The 13,177-nt window shown below is 61.8% G+C and overlaps 1 protein-coding gene across 5 annotated transcripts in view; it reads right to left on the bottom strand.

Moving 5' to 3' along the window:
• The window catches only part of DLG3 (discs large MAGUK scaffold protein 3), a 183,511-nt gene that overhangs the window by 89,156 nt on the left and 81,178 nt on the right, over positions 1-13,177 (bottom strand). The window lies entirely within an intron of this gene.

The following is a 13,177-nucleotide window of genomic DNA, read 5'->3' on the forward strand; positions in this document are numbered from 1 at the left end:
AATAATTCTGAGAGCACTTTATTCCACTGATGTAGCTGGTCAAGCGATGTTAGGAAGCATAAGGAATGTGATGGAGCCTGGACAAACTATTCTAAAGGCATTATATAATTGAATGGCACAGCCACCTCTGGACAGTGTGTGAAACGCAGGCCACCCCACGCCGAAGGACATGGCAGAATTAGAGGAGGGGGAAGGAGAGTGCAGAGAATAATTGGGGGCATGGAGGGCAGATTGGAAAGGCATCTAGCGCGGAGAGTAAGAAGAGGAAACATGAAATAAAATGGTTTGCCAAAGGAAGATTGGGAGCTTTTGGTTCTCCTTGGCTCCTCACATAGGAACACGGGACAGTCAATAAGATCAAAAGGTGGTAAATTCAAAATTGATCAAAGGAGAGAGCCGTGCACACACTGTGTCATTGGACGGGACGTCACAGTCACTGAGACCCAAACCTTCAGAGAGCTCCTCAAGCAACCGGACTCGACTATGGATCACAACAGCCCCAGGTGTCAGTAATTGTAACAAAACCGGTGGCAGGGATAGTAGACGCCCAGCTTCAGGGGTAAGCCAGCATCTTACTACTGAGACCTGTGAGGGACCAGTGCACCCCCCTCGGCTCCTGAGCGGTTCCTGCTCTTTTCCCCTGGAGCCTCGGGCTGATGGCAGTGGGAGATACAACGGTGGGCGAGAGGGAGCTCAGGCCCGACGCCAGCCGGCAGTTCCTCCATGCCTAGCCCCGGTGGCTGTGGTTCCGAAATGGCCTGCAAACAGTTCACGTGCTTCGGTTTGCTTCGTACGGGGGATTAGTCGATAGCCCAGGGTGCTTGCTACAGATACGTCCGCTCTAAAATCTGAGAGGCCTCGGCTGCTTTCGCTTGGATTGACGGGTCACCTTTACCGCGTCTGGGCCCTGACTGGAGGGACAGGCACGTGCGCAGTCCAGGTTACAACTCACCCAACGGGCATATGCCCTCGGAGCCCCTGGGTCTGGGACATTCTTGCTCCACACAAAGTTCATGGGACGCAAACACCAAAGGGCTAAGAATGCAACACGACTGGAAGGCAACCGACTAGCCCCCGACTGCAGCACGCTCTCCCCGCTCTGCCACGTCCCCCCAGGGAGAGCAGCACTCCTTCCTGGGGGGACGCTCTCACCGCATCCCCCACATGCTTGTGGTCAGAAGCAGCTACAGCCCGAGAGCCCGAATCAGGAGAACTAGCAGGCAGCAGCAAATGGCGTTTCCAGGGGGGAGAAAACTTCACATCATTCCTGCTTCCCTCCTAGGCTCATTTTCTCCTCTGCCCTGGTGCAGACCCTCGGCGTCACAGCCTGTCTGTCGGGGCCTTGGCGAGCCGAGCCCACGGGACAGTGGCAGGAGCGATGGCTGAGATGGCACAAGGGGAGGGAGGAGAGAAGGGTCTGGCAGCTGTCATCACTCAGTGCTTCCCCAGCAGAGCGACTGGCATTGCCTGGAACCAGCTGTGCTGGAGCAGGGAGGCAGCAGGGGGCAATTTACTCGCAGAGCCGCATCCGCCGAAGCAAAACCCCGTTTCCATTCCCTGGGCATCCCTCCTTTAACTCCTCTGTTGGGGACGAGGCCACGGCCCGGCCACGCTCCCGGCTCCGTCCCTGGGCTGGGACAGCGTAGGAGATTAGAAAGGGGTAAGCCGCAAGGTGGAAATACCACACAGTTACTCCAGGGTGTGTCATGACTACAGGGTCTTTGTGAAAAAACTTCCCCTGCATCTAGACTGCAGCTGCGTTCTTTCAAAAGCAAATCGAAAGAGCGCGGCAGTTTTTTCGATCGCAGTAAACCTCGTTTTACGGGGAATAACGCCTTTTGTCGAAAGTGCTCTTTTGAAAAAAACGCTATTGAATGCAAACGGTGCTTTTCCAAGAGAGCGTCTCGACTCCCTTTCGAAAACTCTGCTTGCAGTCTAGACGCAGCCCCAGAGAGAGAAGTCCAAAGGAGACTGCAGAGTCACAAAGGGGCTCGTAAAACGGGGCGACTGGGGTGCAATTCAGCACTGAGAAGCACAAAGCATTGCACCTGGAGAGCACAGCCCCGCTGCACCCGTAACACGATGGATCTGAACTAGCTGCTGTCCCTCAAGAGAGACCGGAGATCCCGGAAAACTGGTCCATGGGCAGCGGCCGTCAAGGAAGCAAACAGAAGGATGGGAACCAATGGGAAAGGGACAGAGACTAGGACATGAACTCCGTGTGCACCCCCACCTTGAATCCTGCAGGCTGCTCCAGTCGTCCCGTCTCAGGAAAGGAATATTTGGGTTGGAAAGGGGTAAACCAACCCGGGATCTGGAACAGCCTCTGGGAGGCGCTGTTAACAAGACTCTTCAGCTCGGGAAAGGCGAAGATGGGGAGATGCAGGAGAGAGCTCTACAATTATGGCTGGGTTAGAGACCGTGAATAAGGAAGTGCTGTTAATCCTTTCCAAAACCACAAGATTTTGCCAGAGGCTGGGAATGGGCGACAGGGGAGGGACCACTGGATGGTTCCCTGCTCTGTTCCCTCCCTCTGGGGCACCTGGCACTGGCCACTGTGGGCAGACAGGACCCTGGGCTAGAGGGACCTTGGTCTGACCCAGTCTGGCTGTTCCCATGTTCTTAAGAACCCAATGAAATTAGCGGGAAACAGAGTTAAAACAAACAAAAGGAAATACTATTTACATGCTGCACGGTCAGCCTGTGGAACTCCTTGCCAAGGGACATTGCGAAGGCCAAAACTATAACAGGGTCAAAAGAGAACTTGAGAGGTTCATGGAGGACAGATCCATCGATGGCTGTTAGCCAGGGTGGGCAGGAATGAAAGCCCCTTCTCTGGGCGCCCCTAAACCTCCGCCAGAAGCTGGGAGCAGCCGACGGGTTCACTTGCGAATCCCATGTTCCGTTCAGCAGACAGGGCTGGGCTGGCCTGACTCAGTGGGCCGTGCTTGTGTTCTGACGTGCTACGGATGAGGGCGCCGGAGAGCTGGGGAAGCCGGAAGGGTAGAATCTCTCCGCACCGGAGCTGGGAGAGAAGCACACGTCCCAGCGGTGCCGGCATCACTCGCTACATCACTCATGGAAGGACAAAGCTGGGACCCTGGAGGCCAGGCTCGCCATGGCAACCGGAAACGCTGAAGGAGGAGATCCAGCTCCTCCATCGTTGTCAGGGTACGGAGACAGCTGCAGCAGAACCTCTTTCCTTGGAACGCCACAGAGACTCCGCCAGGCCCAGCTCCTGAAGCGACTGGACATCTGCCATGAGTCACGGCACGGCAGGGGTGGGAGGGAGAGCTGAGAGGGGGGACGGAGCAAGGCGGACTGGAAGGTCACCTAGTCCGGTGCCTTTGACAGAGGCAGGGCCGGGTATGATCCAGGCCTCCCTGACAGGTGCTTGTCCAACCGGTTCTTAAGAACCTCCGATGGGGGGGACTCCACAGCCGCCCTGCACGATTTAGGCTTGTGCTCACCCACCCTGACGTTGAGATTTCCCCTCCCGCCCCACCTAAGCCGTGTCCCGAAGGAATGATTTCCAGAACCCGGCGCTCCCTGGCAAGGCTGTGCCATGGCGTGCTGAGCTGCCTCCGAGTTACCCGGAAGGGGAAGGGGCACACAATGGCCTGCGGGTCCTGGGGCGTCAGGCGTCAGAGCTGCAGCCGGGAGGAGGAGGTGGCGGCAGATGATCTGGCTGCACAGTGGAGGCGTGAAGTGCCTTTGGCAGCGGCTCTGGTGGAGGCTGCTGCTGTACAACCTCTGCGGAGGAGCGGGCAAAGCAGAACGGCCAGGGAAGGGCCAAGATTTCATTTATGCAGATGATCTTTGCATCCTAGCCAGCGAGAAAGGGTTGAGGGCACTGAGCACGGTCTGACTGGTTCCCTGAGGATATTCGGAAAGTGCTCTCGCACTCCCTAGCGAGGCCCAAGTATGCGCCTGCCCCCGGAACCCTGCCAGGCCAAGCACACTCTGGAGATCACGGGACGGACGGCACAGCCCTCAAGCACTAGGAATATCCAGGGCAGCCGGGGTCCCAGCCCATCACCCGATCCCCTGTCCTCCCCGGTCCGAGCACTGGCCTGCGTGCTTCTCTGCACTCTGGGCCAGGGCGTGTTCCTGGCACCTGGCGCCCGGAGGAGGGGCGTCCCGGCCCCACACTGCTCACATCGCCAGGCCCAGCTGTGCAGCCCATTCGTCTCTCCTACTCTTTCCAGGGCAGTTTTCACCCCGTGGGAACCCCCCGTGCCCGGGTGTGCCGAGCGCTTCGGAGGCCACTGCATCCCAGTGGCAGCTCTGGAACAGGTGGGGGACAGCTGGGTGCAGTCCAAGCACACGCTCTGCCCTGGAATCAGGCTGTCCTCACTACCCACGGGCGGCGATCACATCACAGCTGCATCTCTCGGGGAGCGTTAGGAAAACCTTTCCCCTCCGGCTCCCCCCTCCCTCTCTCAGTGTCAGTGCCAGGCCTGGTGGAGGCTGCCTGCTGCAATCCAACCTTGGCCACAAGCACGTCGCTCTGACTCAGCAATGCTGCTCCGCGAAATTCCGGTTGGATGCAGGACACATATGGCCAAGCAGCTGTGCAGCTGTCAAACAGCTGTCTCCTTCCACCCAGAGTCAAGCCCTTCCTTGGGCTAACGGTTCTATCTTATGGGTCTCCTCCCTTCCTCCAGGCGCTCCTCCTAGCACGACTTGCCTACCTCCTCCTCCCTCTCCCATCACCCTGAGCACCACAACACTGACAAGTGGGTTAGCTCTTTGCTCTGCCCCCTCACGGGCCTTTCTCGCCAAAGCCCTTGGCTCAGTAAACCTTTGGGGCCAGGCAGCCCCCGTAGAATCCTAGAATCTCCAAGGCAGGACCAATCCCAACTCAATCACCCAGCCAGGGCCTTGTCCAGCCGGGACTTAAACACCCCACCCCCTCCCTAGGGAACCCAGCCCAGGGCATCACCACCCTCCATGGGAAATAGTTTTTCCTAATGTCCAACCTAGACCTCCCCCACTGCAGCTTGAGCCCATTGCTCCTTGTTCTGCATCCGCCCCCACTGAGAACAGCCTCTCGCCAGCCTCTTTGAAACCCCGTCACGTTACTGGATTTTAAAGGGAACAGATAGATCACCGAGGCACCCACGGGGGGCGGGGTGTTTGCCCTAAAGTCTGTACAAAGGGGCCACGTGATGTGTCAAATGAAGGTTTGTGTCCTGCTGATTCTGTGTCTGCCACGCGTGCACTTGTGTGACGTGGGTATGCGGAGCTGTGACTGTGGGCTCTGGCTGGGGCTGTGAACGTTCTCTGCCCCAGACGGAGCGATGGGCCTGTGCTGCCGGCTGGACGGAAGGGTTGTCCAGTCAGTGACTGTGCTAATTAGCAGGGCCCCCAGGCCCACGGCTCTCAGGGTGGCCCACACACACCTGAGGATGCGTCTGGGCCCTGCAAACCAGCCAGGGCATAACGGCGGCTGCGTGTGAAACAGACAGGTCACTTGGCCATGTGACCCGCTCCAGCCTGGGAGACACCAGCAATGGATATAAGATGCCAGGAGGCGGACGCGGCCTCCACCGTGTCTTTAATCTTGCTACCGATCCGGGCTGCAGCCTGGCGAGGGACAGAGCCGGGGAGGGCTGCTGCCCCGTCCTGCCGTAGGACGTGCACCAGAGACTGCTAAGCTGGCCGGTTGTAACATCTCTGCTGAGAGCCTGTATCGAGAACTGGGAGACTGGTGCATGTCACGAACTCGCCGCAACAGCCTCCCTCTCCGCCTTGTCTTTCTTCTGGTAATAAACCTTCAGATTGTAGATTCTAAAGGACGGGCCCAGCGCGATCTTGTGGGTAAGAGCCAGAGTGTAAATTGACCAGGGATCTGTGGCTGGTTCTTTGGGACTAGAGGACCCCTTCGGGGTAGGTGAGGTCGGGTTCTATAACCCCTCACCCGTGTGCAGGCCCGGGGCTGATTGGGGCGCAGGGAGAGCTGGGGTGTCTGAGGGGTTTTGCTCGTGAGGTTCCTGCTGGCCGGATTGGCAGCTGGAGCGCTCGGTGTGACTGGTGTGTGGCCTGTTTGGAAGGTCTCCAGTGTGGGGTTGTGGGGAGCCCTGGTTTTGAGCAATTCACCCTGAGCGGATGCCCGCAGTGGTGCCCTGACCTGGCCCGTCACACCCCCCTTCAGGAAGTTGCAGGCTGCTCTCAAATCCCCCCTCTCTTCTCCTCTGCAGACTAAACAGACCCAAGTCCCTCAGTCTCTCCTCATAGGTCATGTGCTCCAGCCCCCTCAGCATTTTGGTGCCCTCCACTGGCCCCTCTCCAATGCACCCACGTCCTTTCTATAGTGGGGGGCCCAGAACTGGACACAATACTCCAGATGTGGCCTCACCAGAGCTGAATAAAGAGGAATAATGACATCTCTGGATCTGCTGGCAACGCTCCTCCTAATGCCTCCTAATATGCACCCTTGTTGAACCTCATCAGATTTCTTGTGGCCCAATCCTCTAATCTGTCCAGCTCACTCTGGACCCTTCCCTGCGTCTCTACCTCTCCCCCAGCTTAGGGTCCCTATTTCTGTTTAGCACCTGGCCCGAGTTGCTGGTTTCCAGCACATGGTGATCTCTGTGCTGACCCCAAGCCCTCTGCCTGAGCTACTGGTGCATGTTTGGGCCAATCCCCGGGTGCTGCACTCCCTGGCGGGTCTTCGTGTGCGCCTCAGAGGCCAGGGCCCTCGCTCCCAGAGCCCTTCTGATCATCGGCCAGCCCCGGGCCCTGCGGTGGGCCAGTGTCTCCCCTCCTTGAGCAGCCCACCAGCCGGTCCCACCCACTTGCTGCGGGTTCCAGCCCAGGGCCCTGTGGGGTAGCCCCGAGTGGGCTGTGAGGCCTGGCCCTTGCCCCACTGAACAGCGGCCCCTCCCTGGGCCACGCCCCCAACCCTTCCTGGGTAGCTCCTCCCCGACGCCTGGGACAGGCCCTGTTGCTGGCTGCCTGGGGTCTGTCTCCTGCACGGCCCAGCCCGGCCCGGGGTCCGTCCCTTGTCTCCTGCCCCAACTCGCCTGAGGGAAGGTTTTATCGTGTGCCCACAGCCTTAACTGGCGGCAGGCGCTCCCGTCAGTCCACCCTCCAGATGGGCTTCCGGTGCCCCTGTGAAGTAGTGGGGGTACTTGCTGGGCTGTGGTGACCCCTGCTGTCTGGAGCAAGACCCAGCAGGGAAAACCTCACTAGGCAGAGGTAAGGCCAAACTGGTTGAGCCAGGGGCCAGACACCCCCCATGGAGAGGAACAAAGGAAGGTGGAATGCTGCCCTGACTGGGGGGGCAGGGCTGCAAGGGAATTTAGTTAGTTGGTTGGTGGCTGTCTGAGAGGATGGATGAGACAGCCTAGGGAGAGGAGCTGGAGTTTTAGGGGCCCAGTCCCCCCCATCTCAAGGGGGCCTGAGGCATCCTAGCCCAGTTCCTGTAACCAGATTACATCTGTGCTGCGCTGTGCTGGAGGAGCAATAAACCACCCTCAATTCCACTGGCTGGTACAGTCTGTTTGTGCCATTTCGGGGTGCAGGAGACGGGGAACCCCCAACGCGCCGTCACACTGGTGTCAGGGGTGGGATGCACTGCACCCCGTGGATGAAGCTCCCAGCGGCGAGCGACAAGGCGCAGTAGAAGCAAGAGCCCTGGAGCCAGGCGTGCTGGAGACAGAGCGAAGCGGTTCCTGGGAATCGTGGGGCGCTGCAGCACTAGACTGGTGAGTCTGCACCAAGGGGACCAGCGGGCAGATGGCCTACGCCCGACTCTTGAAGGCAGAGCTGGTGGGGCTGTGCAGAGAGAGGGGCTTGCCTGTGCGGAAAGCAACCAAGGCCCAGCTGATTACCCAGCTGGAAGAGAATGACCAGCCACAGGTCCAGGATCTTGTCCCCAGGGGAAGCAGCCAGACCCCCCCTGAGAGTGTGTCAGGCTCAGAGAGGGGGAGGAGCGCTGGAACCCACCGGAGAGATGAGACAGCGTCTCCCGGGAGGCCTGCAAGCCGTAGCCCATCTAGGGCAGGGGCCAGCCCAGCGGAGCTGCGGCGGCTGGAGATCCAGCTGCGGATGAAGGAATTGGAAGTACAGGACCGAGAGAAGGAGCGCCAAGATCGAGAGAGGCAGCGACAACATGAGCTGGCCATGGCAGAGCGGAGAACCGGCGGGGCACCGGCTGCGCCAAGAGTGGATGGGCCCCAGAGTCCCGGGGATGCCAGGCGCTTGGAGAGGCTCACGGTGGCCCAATTGAAGGACGTGGGCGACATAGACGGGTTCCTCAGCTCCTTTGAGAGGGCCTGTGGGCTGCAACAGGTCCCCCCAGCTGACTGGCTGCAGGAGCTCATCCCCGCACTGAACCAGGAGGCGGCCGGAGTGCTCAGTCAGCTGGAGGACCTACAGCCAGGGGATTACAACCGAGTCAAGGAGGCCCTGCTGCACAAGTTCGGGCTGACCCCCGAGATGTACAGGAAGAAGTTCCGGGGGGTACAGAAAGGGCCACGGGAGACCTATGTGGACCTGGCCTCCCGCCTGTCGCAATACTGCCTCAAGTGGGTGTCTGGAGTCGGAGCCCAGACCGCAGAGGAGCTGCTCAAGCTGGTCATGATGGAGCAGTTCTATGAAGCGTGCCCACCCAAACTGAGGCTGTGGCTCAAGGACCGGAGACCAGAGAACCCCCAGGAGGCCGGGAGACTGGCGGATGAGTTCACGGAGAGCCGGTCCGGGTGTGAACGGGAGTCCCGGAGAGAGAGGGAACCGCGCAGAGACCGGATCTCGGCTGAGCGACGGAGGGAGTCAACTACGGGGCGAGACCAAGGAACAGGTCGTCTGCGCCCCGGAGAACCAGCCAGGGCCTGGACAGAGACAGCCCAAAGCCTAACTTGCCATCGCTGTGGGCAAAAAGGCCACAAGAGGGCTTAGTGCACCAGGTCCCAGGACCGGGGACTTTCCAGGGTTAACTGGCTGGGGCGGGAGGAAGGGCAGGCTGCCCCAGAGGCAGGGGCTGGCAGGCAAACCTCAGCTCAGAGAGAGGGGAAGGATGCTCAGTGCACCTCCCCTGGGAGGTCTGATTCTCAGGAGGCGGATCTCTCCGTGTACCGGGTGGGGGCAGGACGGCCCCTGCGGAGCGAGTGCCTCATACCCCTGGAGGTGGATGGTAGGAAGGTGACGGGCTTCTGGGACACGGGGGCGGAGGTGACTCTGGCCCGATCCGACATAGTGGCCCCAGAGCGGATACTACCCCACGCGCAGCTGACCCTGAAGGGCATAGACGGGTCCCCGTTTAAGGTGCCTGTAGCCAGGGTGCATCTGGAATGGGGGGCGAAGGAGGGCCTCAAGGAAGTGGGGGTGCACCCGCACTTGCCCACCGAGGTGCTGATGGGGAATGACCTAGAGGAGTGGCCCCATGAATCCCAGCGGGCTCTAGTCACTACCCGGAGCCAGAGCCAGCGGGGGGCTGACAACGTGGGTCCAGGGAAGGACTCCTGGCAGCGTCCTCAGGGTCCTATCCCAGTGGACACGGGGTCCAGCCAGGCTGGGACTCCGGACCTAGGCAGAGGTGGGGGACAGGTCCCGGTCCCTGCCTCAGCAGCTGAATTCCAGGCTGAGGTGCAGGCAGACCCCTCCTTGCAGAGGCTGAGGGACCAGGCTGGCCTCCATGCAGCTCAGCCCCGGGGGAGAGGTGGCCAGGAGAGATTCCTGCGGGAGCGTGGGCTCCTGTTCCGTGAGTGGCTCCCCCCCAGGAAGGCGAGGGCATGGGGGGTCCAGCGGCAGCTGGTCGTCCCCCGAAAGTATCGCCTCAAGCTGCTGTATTTGGCCCACGATGTCCCCGTTGGGGGCCACCGGGGGATCCGGAGCACCCGGCTGAAGCTGCTCCAGCACTTCTATTGGCCGGGAATCTTTACAGCCATGCAGCGGTACTGCCGGTCCTGTGACTCCTGCCAGAGGGGCGGGAAGGCCCAAGACAGGAGGAAAGCGGCTTGGGGGTCTCTACCCCAGATAGACCCTCTGGGCTCGCTGAGAGAGTTATGGGAGGGGAAGACCTCCCTGGATGGAGCTTCGGGGGTGGAAGCCGACCTGGTTGTCCAGAGAAGGCTCACTGGGCTCATGGCCCCGGCCCAAGAGACCCTGGCCAGAGATCAAGGCCAGGGGAAGGGTGGGTGTGACCCCCGAGGACAGGCCTGCACCAGTCGCCCTGGAGCGGGGCGGCGAGTGGACAGAGGGAAGCCAGCTCATGTGGGGCCTCGCCACGGCCGGCCTGAGTCAAGGGGAGCACCCATGTCCCCGGGGCGGGTTCCCACGCAGAGGACCCGAACTTCCCCAGGTCACGAGCGGAGTGACCCTGCTCAGTTCGCTCTCGGAGGGGGGAGAACTGTGACGTAGTGGGGGTACTTGCTGGGCTGTGGTGACCCCTGCTGTCTGGAGCAAGACCCAGCAGGGAAAACCTCGCTAGGCAGAGGTAAGGCCAAACTGGTTGAGCCAGGGGCCAGACACCCCCCATGGAGAGGAACAAAGGAAGGTGGAATGCTGCCCTGACTGGGGGGGCAGGGCTGCAAGGGAATTTAGTTAGTTGGTTGGTGGCTGTCTGAGAGGATGGATGAGACAGCCTAGGGAGAGGAGCTGGAGTTTTAGGGGCCCAGTCTCCCCCATCTCAAGGGGGCCTGAGGCATCCTAGCCCAGTTCCTGTAACCAGATTACATCTGTGCTGCGCTGTGCTGGAGGAGCAATAAACCACCCTCAATTCCACTGGCTGGTACAGTCTGTTTGTGCCATTTCGGGGTGCAGGAGACGGGGAACCCCCAACGCGCCGTCACAGCCCCATGGTGGCCTACTCCAGGAACATAACCCCTCCCCCAACTGCCCGTGTACCTGCCCTCCACCCGGCCCTGCAGCCCCTGCTCTCGGCCTCCACACACCACGGCTCACACGCATGAGCGCGGAGAAGGGGCCCCCCGCAGAAACACAGGCAGACCAGCGTCCCTGCCAACCCTCCACCGCCACCGAGCAAGCAAAGACCAGCAGCCTGCCAGTGGCACGCACAGCTCCAGAGGGCACGTCTCCACCTGCACCTCGTTCGAACGCGGGATGCAAATGCAGGCGACAAACTGCTAATGAAGTGGGGATTTAAATATCCCGCGCTCCATCCGCAGGATCCCGCCGGCGCGTCACTCCACTGGCCAGCTGTTTCAAAAGTGGAAGTGCGCCGGGACGCGTTAGTTCGAACCAAACCCCTTGGCTGGAACTAACCTTACCCCTCGGCTGAGGGATAGACACGGGGGCAGAGGAGCTACTCGACCTGGGCCCAGGGGTGTAAACTGGCCAGCCACAAACGCTGGCCTGAACTCAGACGCAGGTTTCTAACCATCGGACGAGCTCTGGGACAGCCCTGCCAGGGCGCAGGGGGCAAACCCGGCTTGTTTCAGGACTGAAGTTGAGGGAGGGGCGGAAGGGTGGGACCCTTACGATGCACAGGATGCATCCACCACTGCGGGCAGCAAATCTCTCGATGGCTGGAGGAGGGGCGGGAGGGGCGGGCTCTGAATTACGACAGAGAAGTCGTTCCCGGGTGTCTGCCTGCGGGTCTCCCCCACACGCCCTGGGGATAACTGAGCACCACATGGGGGGATCCCCCCAGGTCAGACGGGCAGAGGCCTCGGGGAGGGGCCTGCGCTTCCCCCTCCTGCGTGGGGCACAGCCACTGGCTGGCGTGAACTAGCGTCAATGCGGCGCGATGGAGGAGGCGAGCGCCCAGCCGCAGGGGAGGGGTCTGGCCCGGGCCCAGCCGCGAGGACCAGAACGCTCCCTTGTGGCCTGAGAGCCCCAGGGCCAGCAGGCACAGCTGCTGTGTGACAGACCCACACTGCCAGCTACGGCTACCGCCACAGGGCAGAGCCTGGGATCAGCCAGGCTGGCAGCAGCCGTGCGCAAAGCGGCCTTCCTGCCGTTGGCTGTCTGCTGCAGCGTGGCAAAGGCACCGCCAGTGTTGCTAAGACACAGTCGCCTGAAGTACCAGGCAACGGGGATCCACGGAGCCACGTTCCCGGGGGTGGCGCAGGAACACGCTGACCCGAGCACAGCACGGGTGGGAGGCAGGAGCCGGGGCCAGGGGACGGCTGGTACTAAGCACAGAGGGAGTGCGACACGCCCCGGGGGGCTTGGGCACGAGCTGGGCCCCCAGGCCCTCTGAGCGTGGTGACCAGGAGGGCACCGTGACTGCTGTAGGGACCTTTGCCAGAGGCCGCCCAGGGGACTGCCTGGGACAGCTCAGCGGGGCAAGGCGAGGCCAGCAGCGCCCATGAGGCATGCAGTGTTCTACTGGGCCCGCCCCTGGGGACCACGGCCAGCGCCAGGAGGCCCAGCCGTGGCTCCACGTGGCCCACTCTGTAACCAAGAGAACGGCCAGGCTGGGTGGGCCCACAGTGGCCAGGGCCGGGTGCCTCAGGGCAGTGAACACAACAGGGAACCATTCCATGATCCCTCCCATGCCCCGTTCCCAGAGGCCAGGGCCCCAGCCCTGCCCACCCTGGCCAAGAGCCATCGCTGGCCCCAGCCGCCACCGATTCATCTAGGTCAGAGGTGGCGATTTCAGGAGGGCAGCCGGGCACTGCCTGAGCCGCAGGCAAATGCTCCGCCGCCGAGCTATGCCCCCACCCCTCGGGGCAGCTACCAGGCAGTGCAAGGGAGGGAGGCGCCGGACCCTGGGCGAGTCGCTCAGGTCTGAAGCCGTCTGTTCGGGGAAGCTGGAAGCATGGACCCACCCGCTCTCCGCCGGGCACCAGGCAGCTCTCGCTGGGGGCGGCTTTTCCTGGTGCTTGGGAGGGCCAGCGCAGGTACTGCACCCTGAGCGTGGAGGCGGGTGGCTCAGCCCCTGCCGTGGCCCCCCAGCGCCGCCCGGAGCCATGCGCCCCACTGCCTGCAGCCTGAGCGGGGGCAGCCCCACGCCTGCCGTCAGCCTCTGGGGCGGGGCCTGGCCTTAGCGCAGCCCGGGGAGTCCCTGGGGGACACTTCCCACGGGCTGGGCTGCACGGGAAGCCAGTGCTGTCGCTGGGGGGCGCAGCGGCAGGCCCAGGAGACGTCCCGGGCTGGGAATTCCCGAGTGGCCGCTCGGTCTCCGCTGGCTCGGGAACCGCCTGACTGACCCTTCAGGGGAGACTCAGTGGCCACAGGCAGGGCGCACGGCTCCAGAAGAGGCGCG

This window comes from Pelodiscus sinensis, chromosome 13, assembly GCF_052426305.1.
Source record: "Pelodiscus sinensis isolate ZL-2025 chromosome 13, ASM5242630v1, whole genome shotgun sequence".
In the NCBI taxonomy this organism is placed as follows: Eukaryota; Metazoa; Chordata; order Testudines; family Trionychidae; genus Pelodiscus; species Pelodiscus sinensis.